General features: G+C 37.3%; 1 pseudogene; it reads right to left on the reverse strand.

Annotated features, from left to right (window-relative positions):
- The window catches only part of LOC132018663 (protein LEG1 homolog), a 47,271-nt pseudogene extending 29,996 nt beyond the window's left edge, over positions 1 to 17,275 (reverse strand).
- Positions 17,276 to 19,620: the final 2,345 nt, after the last annotated feature.

The following is a 19,620-nucleotide window of genomic DNA, read 5'->3' on the forward strand; positions in this document are numbered from 1 at the left end:
CTTCTGCATACACTCCCTGCGACTCCCTTCAACTATCTCTGACTTTAAGACCGTCTCTTTCCCTGTTTCCACCATTTTCATACTGGCTTATTCTCTTTACTCCTGCTAACCTTCTGTTATCTCTGGCTTCACGCTCACACTGTTTTCGCTCTTCACTTGCCACTCCAGCTTCTCTTTGGCCCAGCTATTGGGTACCTCCCCTTCTTTTCTCCCAGTGCTCTTTTCCTGCAACGTTCATTTATTCTTCTTTCCTGTTCCTCCCCTGTGTTCACTAGATCATTTCTTTTCACCGGTTCTGTTTCCAATGAACCTCTTTTGTTTCCCTTTTACTTTTCATTCTGGTTTCTCGTTTGGCTCTTCTTGACCTGTTTATCCTTCAGTGGGCAAGAGGGAAAACCTGGGTAATTTCTGTTAATGCATGGAAATTTCTCAAAATTGTTATTCCTCTTCTGAACTGGAATAATATCCAAATATGTGAAACCTACCTCTCCTGGTTCTTAGGTTTCGTCTCATCTGGGAGTTTTGAAATCTGTTTCTAAGACTCTCTGTCCCTTTTAAACCACTCCGTCTTTGAGAATGTTTACCCATGATGCAAATCTAAGGATTTCCTTAAGTCGTTAACTTCTCTGTCTTCTCCTCTACAGTCCTCCTTAATTAGAGACTCCACATCGTCTCCAACTGCACATGCCTGGGACTGTGAGCCCTTGACCTTGACAGTCAAGGAAGATTGCACCCTGAACTTCCTGTTCAGAGTTTCACTACTGTTCTTGACATCTTCAGCACTTTCCCCTTCTTTACAGGTAAGCTGGGCCTGCTTACTGCTGTTTTATCTTCTGAGGAACTTTTTTTCTTTGTCTTCCCATGGCAAAAAAATACATCATTCTCAATAAACTTGACTAAAACTGCTTTCTGTCATCCCCATTTTTCCAGAGCAAAATTAATGTTATATTTGTTACTATTCAAATCTATTTTTTGCTGTAAATTTACTGTATTTTTTCAATTATATTACTTCTGCAGCATACATTATGTATAATCCCTTCCTCCCAACATTTCCCTCTCTTTTTGTCTTTTTCTTACATATACCACGCTAACTCCAAACTCTGTCCTTTAGTTCATTCTATTTCTTTCTTCATGGATTGTTTTTTTTTAAGCTCTTCAACGTTCTTTTTTCCAAGTTTACTTCAAATCTTACTCTATACCCAGATTACCGTAACTCACAACATTCACTTTATTCTAGTACCTAATGCTTCAGCTCTTTGTCTTATGGCTAAATCATTTCTAACTCTCCTTTTTTTACTTTTTCTTTTTTTAATTTAAATTCCATGAGCCAACATATAATGCATCATTTGTTTATGACACAATGTTCAACAATTAATTAGTTGCATATAACACCCAGTGCTTATCACATCAGGTGCCCTCGTTAATGCCTTCTTAACCATGCTGTGAGTGCTTTGACGGCAAGCAATGATATCTACTACCAATTTCTTGCATGCTTGTCATAGTCTTCCCTTTTTTCGTCTATTTTTCTCTTTGGTGTCACTGCCTTATCCTGCTGCAGACTCCCAGTATTCTCTTCCCAATTCAAACATTATTCTAATTAAAATTTTGGCTAACCAATAAAAATGAAAAATACTGACATATGCAACTAGACAGATGAATCTCAAAATAATTGTGACAACTGAAATAAAACAGACTAAAAAAAGAGCACTCAACTGTCTATATGGAAATTCTAGATAATGCTGTCTAAACTGCAGTGATAAAAAGCAGATCAGTGGTTACCAATGAAGTTGAGGAGTGAGAGGCATGAGAAGTTAGAGGAGTGGGGAGGGCTGAGAGAGACCAGACTAGGGAAGTTCCTGAAGGTGAGAATACAAAGGGGAAAAGAAAATTTTTAGAATGACTTACATGTCCACTATCTGTGCTGATAGGTCCAAGGCTATGGATATATATCAAACTTCCCCCCAAATGCATTTTTAAATGTGCCATTTAAAGTATGTTTATTATATATAAATAAAACTATACTATACTATTGTATATTTTTAAAACCTCTGCTAAGCAACCTAACGGTACTTAAAGTGTTTAAGTACTTTGTAAGCATTAGATGCTTATTACTAAACTAAGTCATATGCTTAAGAGCCCAATTAAAACTCTCCAGTCTGACTTTAAAGACATCTCTTTAATGGACCCTCATCGTTCTTAAATTTACTACCCACTACTCTTTCATGTTCCAGTTCTCCTGCCAATCTGGTAGTCTTCTGGTTCAACCTGCTATCATTGCCATCTTTGTAATTTGTATTCCAGCACTTTTTTCTAACAATGTCGCCATCAAGCTCTTGGGCCCTACTTCCTTCCCATGATATTCTCAGCCCATAGTTGTCACTCTCCTTCCTGAGCTACTCTTGTATTTACAGTCCTTATCTCATCTTTGAGACTTAACATACTGTTGGTGAAATACTTTTATGGGCTAATTTCATAACCTGTATTGCTGTTTTGGTTTTCTCCAGTCATATTACAGAGTTCAGCTCAATTAAATACTAAGTGAAATTAGCCACTTAAGAAACAGCAGAAGGGAGCTGGGGGAAATTGGAAGGGGAGATGAACCATGAGAGACTATGGACTCTGAAAAACAATCTGAGGGTTTTGAAGGGGCGGGGGTGGGAGGTTGGGGGAACCAGGTGGTGGGTATTGGAGAGGGCACGGATTGCATGGAGCACTGGGTGTGGTGAAAAAATAATGAATACTGTTATGCTGAAAATAAATAAAAAATAAATTAAAAAAAAGAGAAACAGCTGAATCTCATATATTGTATTCTAAAATGAAAATGAAATTTTGAAAGTACCGTATCCAATATTCTACTTCACTATTCACTCATTACTGGACCCAGGGCTGAAAACTTTCCTAGGAATAGATGGGTGCACCCTTTGGGGGAATTGGTTATTGTTTCCAGTGGACTTTATGTTTAAATGGAAATTATATTGGATGTCCGGAGATTCCTTCACAAGCTTGGTTTTAACGCTAGTTTAGAATGTCATCACAGACCAGACCTACGGTATCTTCCTACCTTAACTGTTTTGTTCCTGTAAGTACTCTTCAGTGCTTAGAACTTGGCAGGTAAGAGGTATTCCATAAATACTTGCTTGAAATTAAGCATGATATTATGCAAATGCTGGAAAAGTCATAGGAAAGTGAGAGAAAAAAATCAATTTTCAAAAACATGATGCTAAATGTGCATGTACTACTTCCTAATCAAGTCACACTTAACGGGTCATTGTCATGAAAAACAGACTTTCTTACCTGTATGATATTGCCATCCATGATGTACAGGCAGTCCCCACCAGTTCATTTTCTGGTGACAATTTTGCAAAATACTTGGCCGTCTTGTTCAGGAGGATTTTATATGACCCCAGTCTATCAGGGTAATGCCAGAAGTTAATGATGTACTTTCCACTTTCTGTCTTGTAGTCACTGAACTGACCAGGACTTTCTTTCCACAGAGGGGAATACACATTAGAGATATTAGATGCTTCTGTTAAAGAAGCAAAAATACCACCAGCTATTACACAGATCTAGGAAAGATTGAAAACCATGGTATTTAGCCTGGAGATTGACATTATGGCAAGATCTTTATTGGGAAATAGAGGAGGAAGCTATATTGTTTTTCTGCACCTTGATTCATCAACACTTAGAATTCCCTTCCATGGCAGTAAGAAGGTGGAGGTAGGGTGCCTGGGTGGCTCAGTGGGTTAAGCCTCTGCCTTCGGCTCAGGTCATGATTCCCAGGGTCCTGGGATCAAGCCCTGCATTGGGCTCTCTGCTCAGCAGGGAGCCTGCTTCCCTCTCTCTCTCTGCCTACTTGTGATCTCTGTCTGTCAAATAAATAAATAAAACTTTTTAAAAAATTTTAAAAAAGAAGGTGGAGGTAAACAAATGCCTTACCAAACAGATTAGGATACCTCCCTTGTTAATCATCTCCCAAGTAAAAATTGTTGATTATATATCAGTCTCTAGAATTTTTAGTAATTTTTAGCAGAAATTTTTTTTTAAAGAGGATTTGAAAATTTTTTTAAAGTGGATTTTTAAAGTGGATTCTTCCAAGTGTCTCAGGCAGCAACAGTGGTGCAGACGCCCAGGCAGTAGATACAAAATAAAAGTAGATACTGCAGTTAAGCTGCACACTGCATGTGTGAAGCAGGTCAGAGCTTAGTGTGGAACTATCCTAGCAGCAATAGCTACAGTCAGCAGAGAGGCTAAGAGAATTCAGGATTGATGCACAGACATTAGTTCAGAACTGCTGTACTATAACCTGATCATAAGCCATCATTGGGAATATGCAGGCTACGGACTCATGCAGACTCAGCCCTTCTCTATATGCAGGTGCTGTGTTTTTACTTCAATCACAGTGAGTTGCCAGGGAATTCTTTATCAAATAAATAATCCCAAGCTTCAGACTTCATTCAGTGGATATTTATTGAGCAATGTCCTTTCTCCTGGTGCTCCATCACCCCTGGTCAGCCATGGTGAACTGAGTAGGAGAGATGCTTGTCTTTGAGAAGTTGAACAAAGGATTACTGTTAAGAAAATTAATCTTTAGTGAATGTAAGGAATTTGAATATGTAATAGAAGAATTTTACTTTCTTTTAACTCAGCCGCTGCCCTTCCTTTCAATGTGAAGGTGGGGCTTCTCTTTCTCCCTGTTGCATCCATTATTAGCATAGAGAAGGACAGGCTGATACACCAGTCAGTTCCAGATCTTATCATCTCTATGTCAGTTCCAAGTCTTGTAATCTTAACATTGCTTTCCTGTGGTGCAACCTCACTGCACACTGAGGTGAACACCTGGTCCTTGTTGCAACACCCTGTGGAAATTAGGGCATGAGGAGCTGGCACTAAGATGTTCTATGAGTTATGAATATCTGTTTTCTGATCCAGAGGCACCTTGTTTCCTGTCAAAAATTGTATGTACATGAAATAACAAAATACACAAATATACATATGAAATAATTCTTGGCTATAAGGAAGAGATTCTGTAAGGGACATAGAGCTGATGGGCACATGGACATATTAACCAAACCACATGGTCAGCTGGGCAATATCTGAAACTCTACTTTTTTCCCCCTTAATGGAAGAAAGTGGTTGAAGGTGGTTAAAACAAGTGGCCTAAGTGAGAGTTTTGGTTTTCTTTCCAAGTGGGGCAAGAACACGTTTATAGATACTGAAATTAGTGTTGATTTTATGCAGAAAGAAAACATTGGAAGTTTATTGTCTGTCTCCTCCTCAGGCTGGAGAACAGACAAGGGAGTCCCTAGAGTGGGTATAGGGATTTGTATGGGCTAAAGTCGTAAGTCTATGGAGGCATTTTTTGTTTTTGTTTTTGTTGGTTTGGGGTTATACTTTCTTTCCAGATAGGGAAACAGATTAAGTAGTTGAAAAAGCTAAATGGAGAGCTTTAAGCGGGCTGAAAACCATAAGTGTGATACTTTGCTCCACCTTGAAGGTAAATACGACATCTTGCTGGTTTGGAGACCCATTCCCTCCATCCCACTAATCCTCTGCTTCCTCTGCCCTGACCTCAGCTGCCCCAAGAATTGGAGCTGGAGACAAAGTCTCCTTGTCCCTCACAGAACCTAAGAACCTATGTATACTGAAAAACACCAAAGGCAGGGAGGGACTGAACTCTTTATAGCCCTTTTGGATACTGGGACCCAAATCACCATCTTGCTCAGTCCCATGTGAAAAAGTGATGCTGAGCAGAGGTGGCCAAAGCCATGGACTCTAGAGTGGAAACCCACAGTACCATGTGAGAGAGGAGAAATAAAGAGCTTCTGAACCAGGGTACCTTCTAGACGCTGAGAAGGATGCAAATGAAGAACCAATGAGGATGAAAAGCTTCTCCAAAAGCTCCAACCATCACCTCTAGTCTAACCCACCTGCCAGTTCCTGCTTCCCTAAGTCCTAGGTAGGAAGTTGCCGCTTCCAGTCAGCAACGAGAGAAGAATTAGGCACAAACAAGTCAGCTGCAAAAGACTGGGAGCAGGGGACAACAGTCGAAAAGGACTGCTGCCAGGAGCAACTCCACAGTCTCACTTTTATTAGATAGAAAACAATAGCCAACAGAAGGACTGATGAAGGTCAAACGTTAATCCCGTCTTGCAGACAGGCAAGAAGGAGGATAAAGTTTATAGTTAACCAAGCACATTCAAAGGACTCATCTAACTAACAATGGGCACTTCTGGGAAGAGAAAGGAGTGATAACGGAAAAAGGAAAGCAGGCGGTTTTCGTTCCACCCTGAGCTGACCTGGCGTTCCCGGGTGCTCAGCTTCCCTGAAGCAGGCGGTGTTCTGCCCTGAGCGAGCTGGGCATCCCCAGCTGCCCAGCTTCACAGTCGTACATCGTCCTTCTCCCCAAAGACCTGTCGTCAGTATTAGTATTTTTTAAGGCCATATCTAAATGTGCTTGGCAAATAGTAAAATCCTCCAGGGGTTACAGTTTAAGTAGCAAATTGTTCCGAGGGGCAGCAGCAGGAAGTAACAGTGTCCTGCAAGATTGATTGGATCCCTTGAAAGAAGTTTAACTGATAATAGATCAGTTTGTAAGAAATTTTTGTCAGAAAATAATTCCTAAGGCTCACACCTAATTTGACAGATGTTTATTGAGCGGTGACTTTTGCTCTTGGTGCTATAGCAGCTCTGGTCTGCCATGATGAACAAGGTAGCAGAGATGACTGTCTTTGAGATGTTGTTGGTTCACAAGCTTCTCAGGAACTTCCCCCGTATCCTCTGAAACATGAGGAGAGCAGGGAGAGATGGAAGCAAGAGGCAGGCCACTCAAGGTTGGTAGATAGTAGCTTTCCGAAGCAGTGGAAACTTACATAGGAGGCTTGTTTTGGAGAGCAGCAAGATAAACGTATCCTTGCATCCACCTCCCAAGTCTTAAAATTTATGAAGTGGCCTTAAAGGGATTTAGTCACATTTATCATGTTGGTGTTTTCAACACCTACATCCCTTTCTCATGACAACATCTTTGGAATAGTCTCTGGGAGTGGGAAAGGCAAGTGTAACCCATATTCCAAGGACAGAGGGACAGAGGTGGGGGTGAGGGGCTACTGAGGCTCTGAATCCAGCTCATGGGTCAACTGGTGGTTACACTTTTTTCCCCCATGTCTTTAAAAATGTAATGTCTCAAAAAAAGAAGGTTGTTTTATTTGTGATAGATGAACTTTACCATAAATTTGACTTTTTTCAAGTTTTATTGAAGTATAATTGACAAAATTTGTATATATTTAAGATATATAATGTGATACCTTGATACATATACATATGATAAAATAATTACTGCAATTGAGCTAATAGTCATCCATCACCTCCTGTAGTTACTGTTTTGTGTGTGTCTGTGTGTATGTGTTTACTAAAGATCTATTCTCTTAGCAGATTTCAAGTATAAAATGTACTACTAACTATACTTCCTGTATTGTACATTAGATCCCCAGAACTTGGGACGCCTGGGTGGCTCAGTTGGTTAAGCAGCTGCCTTCGGCTCAGGTCATGATCCCAGCGTCCTGGGATCGAGTCCCACATCAGGCTCCTTGCTCCGCAGGGAGCCTGCTTCTCCCTCTGACTCTGCCTGCCACTCTGCCTGTGCTCGCTCTTGCTCTCTCTCTCTCTCTCTCTGACAAATAAATAAATAAAATCTTAAAAAAAAAAAAAAGATCCCCAGAACTTATTCATCTTATAACTGAAAGTTTGTGCCCTTTGACCAACATCTCCCCATTTCCTCCACCCTCCAGTCCCTGGCAACCACCGTTCTCCTCAGCTTATGTGAGGTCAACTTTTTTAGATTTCACATGTGAGTGGGGTCATGTAATATTTGTCTTTCATGTGTCTAGTTTATTTCACTTAGCATAACGTCCTCCAGGTTTATCTATGTTGTCACAGATCACAGATCCCCTTCTTTTCTGAGGCTAAGTAATATTCCATTGATAAATTCTTACAATTTGTGTTCTAACAGAAGAGAACGAAGTGCATATGCAATGCTGGAAGACTGCAGAGGAGGAGGAAACATCTTAATGTCTAAGAATACTGATAGTGGAGTAAGAATGGTTATGCATCATTTATTAGGTCCAAAACAATTTTTTTCCAATTATGATATATTTAATTATCTTAGTCTTTTAGACAATATTGGCATTACTAATCCCAAGAATTCAGGATGTCATTTTAAACAACCATGAATCTAGATGTAATGCTTTTTATTTCTTCTGGAAGAGGGATGTTGCTTTATTTTTTCATTTATTCTTTGACTAATTATCCAATTATTGAACATCAGATAAGTGCAATATATTAAGGAGAATGAGAATTTCAAAGATTTTATTTATTTATTTATTTATTTATTTATTTGACAGACAGAGATCACAAGTAGGCAGAGAGGCAGGCAGAGAGAGAGGAAGGGAAGCAGGCTCCCTGCCGAGCAGAGAGCCCGATGTGGGGCTCGATCCCAGGATCCTGGCATGACCTGAGCCGAAGGCAGAGGCTTTAACCCACTGAGCCACCCAGGATTTTAAAGGAATCAGTTCATTTTTTTTTTCAGGAAATAATATCTTGAGAAAGTTATGAGCAAAGAATTATGGAAGTTCAGAAAAGGGAGTGATATCTGTAATTTTTAGATAGCAATGGGATCACCAGATAAGAGAAGATTTTAGGGGTACCTGGGTGGCTCAGTCATTAAGCATCTGCCTTCAGTTCCAGTCAGGATCCCAGCGTCCTGGAATTGTGCCCTGCATTGGGAAGCCTGCTTCCCCCTCTCCTACTCCACTGCTCTTTCTCTGTCAAATAAATAAATAAAATCTTCAAAGAAAAGAGAGAGAAGATTTTAAAGATGAGATGTTATATGAGTTGGAACTCTTATACTGAATTCTATGAATAATAAATATTCTGTCTTCTGATTCAGAGGTATCCTGATTCATGTCAAAAATTGTGTTCTAAAAATAATAGAACACAATTATACACATTTATTACACAAGTATTACATGTACATATGTAATGTATACATAAATGTATACATAAATGTACACAATTATGTATAAATATATATAATAATACACAATTATTTTATGTACATATGTACATGAAATAATTCTTGGACACATGCTGCTTTGTTTTTATTTACACACAATAGCTTTATTTTTTACACATAGCTTCTATTTCCATCTAACTTGTTAAACTCTGGTAAGACTTGTTCCAGAGGCGGATGAAAATGCGTGGGGTAAGAAGAATACAGTGATATACACAGCGTGGGGGAGAACTTATTTGTATGTGTTCAGTTGAGTTTTAGACATAAGTTGGAGCTTGGTAGGGTACTAGTTCAAATTTCTATTCTTCCACAAATCTTTCATGACACCCATATTGCTATGTACACAAACAGGCCTTCCTACAATGTATTTGATTGCACTTGCCATTAGCATATAAGAACATATTCTGGATATATTATAAGTAGATGAGTAACAAAGAAAAAATTCAGTAACTCTTAATTTTCTATTCCAAAGAAATTGTTCTGGACAGAAAAGTTATGTCTAAATTTTTTTGTTGCCCTTCAGGGTTATTAGTTCTCCTGATATATGCCAGTTTCACAAGTCTTAAAATGAAACTTGATGTCTGTTGGTGGTCCTCACACTGGGTAAAGACACAGGCCAAGAAAAGTTTGGCTACTCATTATTAACCACTTCTTACTTATGCAGAATTTTAATATGACTTGGCAGTAAAATCAGTTGAAAGTTCATTTAGTTGCCAATATTTTTTCTTGATTGACTATTAATAAGTACCTAATAAATATTTTCAACTACATAGTCTTTGTCAAATCCAATATGTCTTCTATCATTCTTTCTGGTGAAATGTCTTCAAATTAACCCGAAGTTGGTGTTTTGTATAAAGGGATGACATAGTGATATAGATTCACGCTGACATTGAAACAGAAGTAGCCAAAGAATTGTTTAAGGACATCACCTTAATTTTCCAGGACATGAGATGGTTTACTCTATCACAGATACCAGGAACAAACTAGGATTCCTTCACTTTGGTTATATCTCTTTTGCAAAATTGAGTAGAGATAGTATAAAACTGTAATTAACCTGCTTGAAGGGGTACAGTCTTCCATCAGAGGTATGTGCAAGTGTGTTTGTGTGTGCCTATGTGTGTATGTGTTATATGCTTGTAGGTTTGTTTGTTTACGTTATCACTCAGTTTTTCCTTTCAATCCAAATTAATTTGATTTTATTCACTTTTTTAATTTAAATTCAATTAGCCAACATGTAGTACATCATTAGTTTTAAATGTAGAGTTGTTACTCATCCCCCCGCCCACCTCCCCTCCAGCAACCCTGTTTGTTTCTCATTGTAAGAGTCTCTCATGGCTTTTTCCTCCCTCTCTGATTTAATTTTATTTTTCATGTAAATTGTTAATATTATAAACACCAAAATAGTGTAGGAAGATAGACTTAAAGTTTCATTCCTTTTCCTTTCCGTATCTCTTTCCAACCTATTTCCAAACTATAAAGTTTCTGGTTTAACCATTCTGAGGGGGTTTTATCTTTTTGTAAAAAAGATCTATCTATTTATCTATCTCTGTATTTATATACTTATCTCTTACTTTCCCCTTATTTTTTCTACAAAATGTAGAATACTATGTATACTCTTCAGCACCCTGATTTTTTTCACTTAATTTTGTTCTGAGAAATTATGTCCTCATAAAGATTTTGCTCAACTGATTAAAAAAAAGTTTTGTTTTGCTTGCTAATACTTAGTACTCCTCTGTATGGACGTTCAGTACTTTATCCAAGCAATATCCCATATATGGCCATTCAGATTTTTTCTTAATATTTTTCAAACACAAATAATAACATGGTGAATAACATTAGATGTATATTGTTTCGTCTTCCATTTCAAAAGAATTTACAAAATTTTAAGTAAATTCCCAAAAGAGGGGTTGCATGTTCAAAAGATGAGTGCATGGGAACTTGTGGTTCTGGAACACAAACACATTTCCCCACTCCTCTAAATTTAATAAAATACCTAGATATTGCTCTAAAGATTGTTAAAAAAAAAAAAAAAAAAAAAGGAGGGGGGCCCTGAAAGATGAACAGTAGAATGTAAACTGACTAGAAACTTCAGGATTTTAGAAATGACATTGTGGTGAGTTCCATGGGTTTTCACTTATCTCCTATGTAACCCCCACACAGGGGGAGACCTACAACCTGAAACTGCCAACAGAAAACAAGAAAAGATGCTCTCTCTGGCCAAGCACTAGGAAAGGGGAAACTCAAAAGAGACCTAGTGGAAACCCAGCCTCCCATTTCACAACCTGAACACCTCCAGGCAGTCTAATGTATGGGTAGGAGCAGGGTCAGTGGCAAGAGAAGATTCCAGGTCATTCCAGCTCCCACCCCACAAATAAGGCATGAGTGGGTGGTCCCATCCCCCAATAGGCCTGTGACATCAAGCCCCTCTGTGTCCCTATGACCTTCACACCTGCATTATCTGTATGTCCCTCAGTGACATTAGGTGCCTCAAGGAAGTGACTTCTGTTCCTGTAGATGGGACCAGTAGGGTTTGAGTGGGAGCCCAACAGCATCAGAACACAACAGACCAGAAGAACTTTGTAAAACTTGAGAAAGCTAAACTGTCATTGGAATTAAGCCCACAAAAGTAGACTGGAATCCATATGCTAAGCCTAAACAGGGTGATTTCCTGCTAAAATGATTTATATAGGATTAAGAGTATCCTAACATGATAGTCAGAATGTCTAGTATACAATCAAAATCATTGGACAGAGTAAGAACCAGAAAAAGCACCATTTTAATGAGAAACTACACTCAACAGATGCCAATACTGAGATGAATCAGATGTTGAAATTATCTGCCAAGAATTTTAAAACAGCTATCATAAATATCCTTTGGGCCCTAAGGGACATTTATAGACAATCCACCCAGTAGGAGTAGAGTAAAAATTCCTTTCAAGTGCCACAAAAATAGATTATTGCCTGGACAATAAAATTAACTTAACAAACTTAAAAGAATTTTTAAAACAGAGAGTATGTTCTCTGACCACAATGAAATTAAGCTAAAAATCAATAACACAAGGACAATGGGAAAATCACCCAGGACAGAAAATGAGCAAGCACAAACCAATTGCATTTCTATACACTAAGAAATGTAAACTAATTTCTGTAAAGTGCGTTTACAATTACTCCAAGGAAAATGAAATACTTAGGTTTACATTTAAAATAAACATGCAGGGGGCGCCTGGGTGGCTCAGTGGGTTAAGCCGCTGCCTTCGGCTCAGGTCATGATCCCAGGGTCCTGGGATAGAGCCCTGCATCGGGCTCTCTGCTCAGCAGGGAGCCTGCTTCCTCCTCTCTCTCTGCCTGCCTCTCTGCCTGCTTGTGATCTCTCTCTGTCAAATAAATAAATAAAATCTTAAAAAAAAAATAAAATAAACATGCATAATGAAAGAAACTTAAAAAAATGACCTCAACACTTGTAAAGATATAACATATTCACTGTTTGGAAAACTCAATATAATAAAGATGTTAGTTCTTTCTAAATTTATCTATAGGTTAAACACAATTTCTACCAACATCTCAGTAAGTTTCTTTTGAGATGTAAACAGTCTTATTCCAAAACTTATATGGAAAGTAAAAGCCCTAAAATAACTAAAAACTCTTTTGAACTAGAATAAGTGGGAAAAATAGTTCTTCCTGGCTTACCACATAGCCAAAGTAATCAGGTCAGTGTGGTGCTATTAGAGGAATAGACATATGGATCAATGGAACAGAATAGGAAAGCATGAAATAAATCAGCACAAATATGTGCAAATAATTTTCACAAAGTTGTAAAGGGAATTTAATGGTGAAGGGATAGCTTTTTGAATAAATAGTGCTGAAGCATTTGGACATCCATAGGCAAACAAAAGAACCTCAATCTAATCTACATACCATATACAAACATTAACTCAATGTAGATCAAGGACATAAACGTAAAACTATAAAACTTCTAGAACAAACATAGAATAAAATCTTTGAGACCTAGAACTAGGCAAAGAGTTCTTAGATTTGACTCTAAAAGCATTTAAAAGTGAAAATCCATAAAAGGAAATTGAAAAATTGGATTTACTAAAAGTAAAAAAATTTGTGGAAGATTCAATTAAGATGATAAAAAGTTAAGCCATAGAAGGAAATTGATCAATTGGACTTAAAAAAAAAATTTAAAAAGCACTTCTGTGAAAGATTATGCTATGAGGATGGAAAGATAATCTACAGACTGAGAGAAAACATTTGCAAACCACATATCCAACAAAGGACTTATATTGAGATTATATTAAAAAAATTCTCAAAACTCAACAACAATAATCCCATTAAAAATGGGCAAAAGACATGAACAGACATGTTACTGAAGAAGAGTGACAGCTGTCAAATAAAGACATTAAAAGGTTGTTAACAGGGACGCCTGGGTGGCTCAGTTGGTTAAGCAGCTGCCTTCGGCTCAGGTCATGATCCCAGCATCCTGGGATCGAGTCCCACATCGGGCTCCTTGCTCCGCAGGGAGCCTGCTTCTCCCTCTGACTCTGCCTTCCACTCTGTCTGCCTGTGCTCGCTCTCGCTCGCTCTCTCTCTGACAAATAAATAAATAAAATCTTTAAAAAAAAAAAAAAAAAGGTTGTTAACATCGTTAACCATTGAAGACACTGAAAATTAAAACCACAAAGAGATATCACTAAATGTCCATTATAATGGTTAAAGTAAAAAAGAAAAAATAGCAGTAACACAAATGCTAGTAAGGATATAGGAAATTGTACCTTACATATGTTGCTGTTGGAAATGTAAAATGAGCAACCATTTTGGGACATAGTTTGGCAGCCCTTGACTCTGGGAAGCAAACTGAGGGTTGTAGAAAGGGAGGTGGGTGAGAGTTGGGGTAACTGGGTGATGGGCATTAAGGAGGGCACACGATGTGATGAGCACTTGGTGTTATATGCAACTAATGAGTCATTGAACACTAGACCAAAAACTAGTGACGTTGGTTAACTGAATTTAAATTAAAAAAATAAAAATGAGATATGTTAACATGTAGTGGGTTTACTTTTGCTGTTCTCAAATGAAATAATAAATATTTCAAAAAATAATATAACTAAAGATGAACTTACCATAGACATATAACTTAGCAATTAAATTCTTAGGTACACATACCAGGAAAATGATCATTTATTTTAACACAGAGAGTTGTACACACATATTCACAGCAACTTTATTTGTAATAGCCCCAAGCCATAATAGCTAAAAATCCAAATAGCTTTAGTGGATAAATAAAAACAAGTGGCACATCTCTGCCATAGAACACTATGCAGTAATAAAAAGAAACGAACTATAGTTAGCCTTTGAACAACATGGTCTGAACTGTGAAGGTCCACTTAGATGTGAATGTTTTTTCAGTAAATACATTGGAAATTTTTTTGGAGATATGCAACAATTTTAAAATTCTCACAGATGAACTACATAGCATAGAAATAATGACAAAAAGTTTTTAAAAGTTAAGTATGTTATGAATGTATAAAATTTATGTAGACACTAGTCTATTTTACCATTTGCTCCCATAAAAAATACAAAGGTCTATTATAAAAAGTTAAAATTTATCAAAATTTACACAAATACTTACAGGCTGTACATGATACCCTTCCCAGTAGAGAGAAGCATAAACAAATGTGAAAATGCAGTATTAAATCATAACTATAGGTACAAAGCTACACCAGCAGGAATGAAAAGCTTGCACTTTTGGTGAAATGTCTTTTTATCTCACATTGAAAATTTAATTTTTATATGGGTACAGGATTGCTATAAGAAAGGGATACCTATAGATTGCAATTTGATTTGCAAAGTTATTATATGACACTTTTAGCAAAAGGAAGGTGAAGAATCTAAAGCTGGAAAATTTAATTTCAGAAAAGGATGGTTTGATAATTTTAGAAAGAGGCTTGGCTTTTAAAAAATGTCACAATAAACAAGAGAAGCAGCTTCTGCCCATCAAGAGGCAGCACACAGGTTTTATTAAGAAAATCATTGAGAAAGGGGTGGGAAAAAAATCATTGAAGAGAAAGGATATCTGCCTGATGAGCTTTTTAATATAGACAAAAAAGTGCCCTATACTGAAAAAATATGCCACAAAGGGTATTTGTTAGTAAGGAAAAGAAGTGAGCACCAGGATTTAAGGCAGGAAGGGATAGGCTACCTCTACTGCTTTGTGGAAATGTAGTTGGGCTTACGATCAAGACTGCCCTTATATATAAAGTTGCTAACCCGTGAGCCTTGAAAGAAAAGATAAACACCAGCTGCCAGTCTTGTGGTTGTACAACAAGAGGGCCTGGACAATAAGAGCACTGTTTCTGAACTGGTTCCATTGATGTTTTGCCTCTGAAGTCAACAACTACCTTGCCAATAAGGGACTGATATATATATATATATACATATATATATATATATATATATATATATATATATGTAAAATTTTATATATAAAATTATTTATTATTACATCTCATAAGTCAAAAAGCTGAGTGTTAGTGACCTTGGTGGGCTTGCTCATATTTCTGCAAGTTTAAATTTTTTTTGAATTTAATTTTATTTTTTCAGTGTTCCAAGATTCATTGTTTATGCACCACACCCAGTGCTCCTTGCAATACATGCCCTCCTTAGTACACACCATCAGATTCACCCATTCCCCCACCCCCTCCCTTCCCAAACCCTTAGTTTGTTTCTCAGGGTCCACAGTCTCTCATGGTTCATCTCCCGCTCCGATTTTCCCCAATTCACTTTTCCTTTCCTTCTAATGTCCTCCATGTTATTCCTTATGCTCCACAAGTAATTGAAACCATACGATAATTGACTTTCTCTGCTTGACTTATTCCACTCAGCATAATCTCCAGTCCCATCCATGTTGATACAAAAGTTGGGTATTCATCCTTTCTGATGGAGGTGTAATATTCTATTGTATATATGGACCATATCTTCTTTATCCATTCTTCTGTTGAAGGGCATCTTGGCTCTTTCCACAGTTTGGCGATTGTGGCCATTGCTGCTATGAACATTGGGATTCATATGGACCTTCTTTCACTACATTGTATCTTTGGGATAAATATCCAGTAGTGCAACTGCAGAGACTGTCTTTTAAAGGCTTTTTGATATTGAACAATGCCTCTGACTACTCAAAACCTTATGAGTTCAACACAAAGGATGTCAAAGTGGTCTACTTGTCTCCAAACATAATGTCTCCAGTTTAGCCTCTAGATCATGGGGTCATGAGGACCTCATTATACACAGTATTTTATGGAAAGAATTGTCCATATTATGAGAGAGAACCCCAATGGAGACAATATCATGGAAGTCTGGGAGGATCATACTATTGAAGATGCCAGTATTGTTATAGAAAAAAAACAACAACAACACATGAAAACCATCAACCAACAACAACAAACTATTGCTGGATAAAACTGTGTCCAGATGCTGTGCATGCCCTCACAGGATTTATAATGGAGCCAATCAAGAATATTATGAAAGAGAACATGGATATGGAAAAAAAAAAAGAGTGGGTTAGTAAAGAGTTTCAAGATATGGATCTTGGAGGCATTTAAGAGCTAATAAACCCCACATCAAAGTAATTATCAGAAGACAACCTGGAGATGAGTGCTTCCAAACCAGTGCCAGATGATGAGGAAGGAGAGAAAGAACTAGTGCTAGAAAACAAATTGACATTAGACAACCTGGTAGAAAGTTTCTCATTGCTTAGGACTGCTTTTGCCTTCTTTTATGACATGGACTCTTCTATGATATGGACACTGAAACGAAAGAAGACAATGGAAGAAGGACTGGTATCATCTAGAAATGTTTTTAAAGAAACAAAAAAGAAAAAAGTCAGACAAAGATTATGATTTACTCTATAAAATTATACTGAGTGTGCCTGTCTCTCCTGCCTTCCTTTCTCCTCCTCATCTCTTTCTGCTCTGCCATCCCTAGGACAGCAAGATCAACCCCTCCCTGCTCTTCCACTTCCTCCTTCTCCTCAACCCACTCAGTGCAAAGATGAAGGTGATGAAGATCTTTATGATGATGAGCCACTTCCTCTTAAATAATCATCTTGCCACACCTGTAAATAAACTTTTCTGTTCATAAACTTACCTGTTGTGAGTGTGACTGTCTTTGTGTGAAAATCTAATAACTGTATGGCAAGAACTTTATAGGACATTTTTGTATCATCATGATTTTCATCACTGAGTATGCATCATGTAGAACACCATGTGTGAGGCTTGTATGGAAGTACACAGCCTATCCTTACAGAGGTAAAAGGTGAGTGATATTTAATATAAAATTAATAATGTACTAGTTTTCTTACTGTTTTATACCTTTGGTTTTAAAGAATTACATTGTTGTACAGTATGCCCCTGTCTCTTATAATGGGAAAAACTGTATATCAGCCTATGGTCATAGGTTTTTTAAAAAGTGTAACAATGTTTCCAATATTATAATTGTGTATGCCATAATGATTCACTCACTAGTGTACAAGCTAAACTTCCATAAAGAAATTGTATCAATTACACCATGCTACCATCAAGCAATAACATTGCTTCTTCTTCATTATCAATGTATGAATCATTTACCTGTAAATAAACTTAAATTTCTTTTTCATGCTATCTTCTGCTTTTTATATATAGTATTAGTAATACATATGACATCTACAGTGTTTTGTATCATAGACAATACCGTTGTGGATACTAACAGATGATTTGACTTATAAACAGATGATGCAAACTTACGGCATTGATAAATGCAGAATGGTAAATGTATTTTCTCTTCTTTTTCTCTTCCTTTCTAAGTAACATTTTCTTTCTCTAGTTTACTTTAAGAACACAGTGTTTGTTACATATAATATACAAAATATGTGTTAACCTACTGTTTATTTTATCAACAATGCTTCTGGTCAACAGAACACAATTAGTAATCAAGTTTTTAAGAAGTCAAGTTATATGTGGATTTTTAACCATGCAAGGGGTTGCACCCCTAATCCCTATGCTGTAAAAGGGTCAACTGTAAGTATAAACAACAAAACTGTAACAAAAATCAGCTGCTTATCATTCTTCCCAATAGCAGTTAAAAAATGCATTTTAACTACTTTTAAATTTAAGAGAACAATTATATTTAAAAATGAGGAAGATATTTGGTGTATTGCACTTGACATTTTTCTAAGAATTAAGATTCCCATAATAAAAATATAAATTATTTTTGTATATTATTGTTATTGTAGTAATTATAGTAGTAATTTATTGTAGTAATATCATTACTATGATGTGATATATCATTATTAATTATTTTCAACAAAGTATTGTCACAAACTCACCCATTCCTTTCTTCACAAATTAAACATAGAGCTACACAACTTGAAGGATGAAGAAAGGGGTGTTTAGTTTAATTGAAATTTCAAATCCAGCAAGGCTAATTCTCTGTGTAGATATGATGGAGAACTTGGTTTTTGAAGAGTTGATCAGAACAATTTGTGGTACTTAAAACTGAAACATTTGTTGGCCAAAAGTAGAAAGCAGACAAGGTCTAAATTTGATTATGAAAACATGTTCATTATGCTTTTTTATAGCCATGTTTTGGGGGTATAATCTTAGATTTAATGCTATATTTATTCTTCAGTTCTGACAAATACTATCCTTCTAGCAGAAAAAAACACAAGCATGTCCCCCAAAATCTGGTTCTATCCATCATGAAAACTAATCCACTTTGAAAGCATTTCAGCTCATTCTTCCAGATATAAATTTATTTATTTTTTAAAGATTTATTTATTTATTTGACAGAGGGTGAGATCACAAGTAGGCAGAGAGGCAGGCAGAGAGAGAGGAGGAAGCAGGCTCCCTGCTGAGCAGAGATTTCCCAATGATGTGATGCGGGCCCGATCCCAGGACCCTGGGATCATGACTTGAGCCTGAGGCAGAGGATTTGACCCACTGTGCCACCCAGGAACCCCTCAGATAAATATTTAATACCACTGAAATGATTTCCTGTGTGTTTTTTTAAGATTTTATTCATTGTTTTAATTTCTTTTCACCGTAACAGTATTCATTGTTTTTGCACCACATCCAGTGCTCCATGCAATACATGTCTTCCTTAATATCCACCACCTTGTTCCCCCAAACTCTCATCCCCACCCCTTCAAGACCCTCAGGTTGTTTTTCAGAGTCCATAGTCTCTCATGGTTCACCTCTCCTTCCAATTTCCCTCAACTCCCTTCTCCTCTCCGTCTCCCCATGTCCTCCATGTTATTTGTTATGCTCCACAAATAAGTGAAACCATATGATAATTGACTCTCTCTGCTTGACTTATTTCACTCAGCATAATCTCTTCCAGTCCCGTCCATGTTGCTACAAAAGTTGGGTATTCTTCCTTTCTGATGGAGGCATAATGCTCCATAGTGTATATGGACCACATCTTCCTTATCCATTTGTCTGTTGAAGGGCATCTTGGTTCTTCCCACAGTTTGGCGACCATGGCTATTGCTGCTATAAACATTGGGGTACAGTTGGCCCTTTT

Source organism: Mustela nigripes, chromosome 5 (assembly GCF_022355385.1).
Source record: "Mustela nigripes isolate SB6536 chromosome 5, MUSNIG.SB6536, whole genome shotgun sequence".
Classification (NCBI taxonomy): domain Eukaryota; kingdom Metazoa; phylum Chordata; class Mammalia; order Carnivora; family Mustelidae; genus Mustela; species Mustela nigripes.